At 36.0% G+C, this 3484-nt stretch overlaps 1 long non-coding RNA gene across 1 annotated transcript; it reads left to right on the top strand.

Annotated features, from left to right (window-relative positions):
• Positions 1-1003: 1003 nt before the first annotated feature.
• LOC127547140 (uncharacterized) lies at positions 1004-2471 on the top strand. Its single transcript, XR_007950079.1, has 2 exons — positions 1004-1406; positions 1930-2471. It is a non-coding gene; the product is annotated as an uncharacterized LOC127547140 (long non-coding RNA).
• The last annotated feature ends 1013 nt before the right edge of the window (positions 2472-3484 follow it).

Raw genomic sequence — 3484 nt, 5'->3', positions numbered from 1 at the left:
TATTATATAGGGGCAGCTAAGTAGCCCGTCAATACAGTACAGCCCTAAAGGCTTTTATCTATCCTTTTCATCTAGCCCAGTCTTTTCCATCCCATCCTAGAAAGCCCAGTTGAAACCCTACCTCCTAAGCTTCTTGTTACCATTTTAATTTGCAAGTGATCACTACTTCTCATGTTTACCTCTCTGTTCATATCTCATTTTATCACCCTCCTCACAGTAGCACCATTGGGAATCAATAAAATGAAAAAAGGAAGTATTGTTCATTATTGATTATCCTTTTGATCCTATAAAAACTGGATTGAAAAGACAGTTCCACCACAACATAGCATTTCTACTCCTTATGTTATTGTCTGTATTTTTGTTTTCCTTCTTAGGTTATTTTTACCTTATTTCTAAATCTGATTTTTCTTGTGCAGCAAGATAACTGTATAAGTATATATACATATATTGTATTTAATATATATTTTAACATATTTAACATGTATTGGACTACTTGCCATCTAGGGGAGGAGGTGGGGGAAGGAGGGGAAAAGTTGGGACAGAAGGTTTGGCAAGAGTAAATGTTGAAAAATTACCCATGCATATGTTTTGTAAATAAAAAGCTATAATAATTTAAAAAAAAAAAAGAAAGAAAGAAAGAAAAAAAAAAAAAAGACAGTCCCAGAAGGGGAAAAAAAGATAAGAGAAAAATTCCACAGTAGCTCCTTAGATGATTCACTTCAAATGCCACATTTTTCAAAAATTCTTTCCTGAGTTTCCCCACTGTTAACACCCCCATCAAATTGCTTTGTGTTTTTCTTGTATAGATCCTATATTTACTTCTCTCTGGATATTTTATATCTCTGTCCTCTCCCCTCCCTCAGTGTAAGCTCTCTAAAAACAGAGACTGCCTCTCTTTTGTATTTTAATTCCTTATATGTTACTTGGCCCAGAATAGTGTCAATAAATGCTTATGCATTGATTCTCTGAATACTTATTCATGAAAGAAATACAGACAGTAAGTCAGTCATTGAATGAGGTTGGGGATTAAATAAAGCAAGTAACATCTTGTCAACATGATGTACAGGCCATGGTGAGACGGTTATGCCTCTGGTGACATGTCCTGTGCTACAGAGGGGGTTGGAAAAACAGCTGGAGAGCAGCTCCAGGTAAGAAGAGACTCACAAAATAAGGCAGCTTGGAAGGAAGGGGAAGCAGGAGCTAATCCTGGATCAGTCGCCCAAAGTGGCTGAGGAAAATGACATCAAGACCAAGGAATGTAAAAAGATAGGGCAAGGGAGGACTGTCTCAAGCCTTCAGGCCCAGTCTAAGACTTTTCATTCCCACAGAGCTGTCACCAGCAGGGGCTGGGACTTCACAGACTCAAATGCCACAGACAGCCCAGGACCTTGAAAGCAGAATATCATGTAAGTGCTTTGTCCTAAAACATTAGACAAATGAATCCAAAGACTGTATCTTGGGAAATGATAATACTAACCCCAGGAAGGAGCTTTTGTGATTCTTGAGGAATTTGAGTTTAGAAATGTTGCTTCAAGTATGGCAGCAAATCATAGCTATAATGGTTAATCATGCTTTTGGATTCCAAAATATTTTCTTGTTATTTATTTTTTAATTATTTTTTTCAATTAACAAGCATTTATTTTCTTTCCCTCCTACTTCCATCCCCACAGAGGTAAAATACGCTCTCTTAAAATAAATGTATTAATTTATTAATGTCTTTTTTTTTTTTTTTTTTTTTTGCTGAGGCAATTGGGATTAAATGACTTGCCCAAGGTCATATAGCTAGGAATTGTTAAATGTTAGAGTTGTTAAATGTTAAGTGTTAGAGGTCAGATTTGAACTCAGGTCCTCCTGACTTCAGAACTAGTGTTCTATCCACTGTACCACCTAGCTGGCCCCATGTATTAATATCTTTTTAAAAAATTGTAGTCACCAACAGGATGATTTCAGAAAGGCCTGGAGAGACTTACATGAACTGATGCTGAGTGAAATGAGCAAAACCAGGAGATCATTATGTACTTCAACAACAATACCATATGATCACTTCTGATGGACATGACCATCTTCACAATGAGATGAACCAAATCAGTTTCAATAAAGCAGTAATGAATAGAACCAGCTACACCCAGCGAAAGAACTCTGGGAGATGACTATGAACCATTACCTAGAATTCCCAATCCCTCTATTTTTGTCCGCCTGCATTTTTGATTTCCCTTACAGGCTAATTGTACACTATTTCAAAGTCTGATTCTTTTTGTACAGCAAAATAACTGTTTGGACATGTATGCATATATTGTATTTAACATATACTTTAACATATTTAACATATATTGGTCAACCTGCCATTGGTGGGGAGGTTGGGGGGAAGGAGGGGAAAAATCGGAACAAAAGGTTTGGTAATTGTCAATACTGTAAAATTACCCATGCATATAACTTGTAAATAAAAAGCTATAATAAGAAAAAGAAAAAAACTTGTAGTCACTTCTGGATTTCTGTACTCACTTTATACATACACAAACACACACACACACACACACACACACACCCCAAATGAGTCCTTCCTTGTAACAAATAAAAATAGTGATTGGCTATTTTTAATGATAACTTTGCTCTCTTTGAACTCTGGAACTGGTGAATGTTCGCTCTTTTGGGCATGCTTCCTCTCCAACTAGGTGGTACAATGGATAAAGTCCTAGACTTGGAATAAGAAATACCTTAATTGAAATCCTGCCTCAGACGCTTTCTAAAAAATCCTGGACAAGTCACTTAACCTGTATTTGCCATAGGTTCCTCATCTGTAAAATGGAAATAATAATAATAACATATAATAAGGATAATAATAATCCCAGAATATTGTAAAGGTCAAATAAAATAATATTTGTGAAATACATGTAAAATCTAAAGTGCTATTTAAATGATAGCTTTTATTATGAAATCACAGATGGTAGCATTACTGAGATTGAATGTTAATAGTAACATAAATCACAGAAACTAGAATGAGAAGAGATTCAAAAGTCATTGAGTTAATACAACAAATGGTGGTCTAACCCCTTCCCCTAAGACTTCTAGGAATGAGGACCCTTCTGCCTTCTAAGCATCCCATTTTGATTTAGGTCAGTTCTGATGATCACCAAGTTTATCCAAACACCAAACCTTCTCTGCAACTTTCCCCTAAGACTTATAAATCTGCCCACTGGGACTAAATCGGATGAGTGGTTCTTTGTTTTTACAATTCAGTGGCCTCTTTTGCACCTGTTTATTCAGTTTCATTCATGCTGTTCAGCAGAAACAATTTGATGGGTTTCATTTTTCTGTTTATAAGCCTGTGCCATCAGCTCATTTCCACAGAAGAAGCTATGGCCTGCATATTGCTAAATAATATATTTAAAACCCCAAATCATAAACAGTGTGATGAAAAAGACTTGAAGTCAGAAGATCTAGACTATATTCCTGTCTCTCTTTCGGACTCATTGTATGAACTGGA

This window comes from Antechinus flavipes, chromosome 2 (genome assembly GCF_016432865.1).
Source record: "Antechinus flavipes isolate AdamAnt ecotype Samford, QLD, Australia chromosome 2, AdamAnt_v2, whole genome shotgun sequence".
NCBI classification, from domain to species: Eukaryota; Metazoa; Chordata; class Mammalia; order Dasyuromorphia; family Dasyuridae; genus Antechinus; species Antechinus flavipes.
The sequence above is the reverse complement of the archived record's forward strand: the minus strand, read 5'-3'. Positions and strand labels throughout refer to the sequence as shown.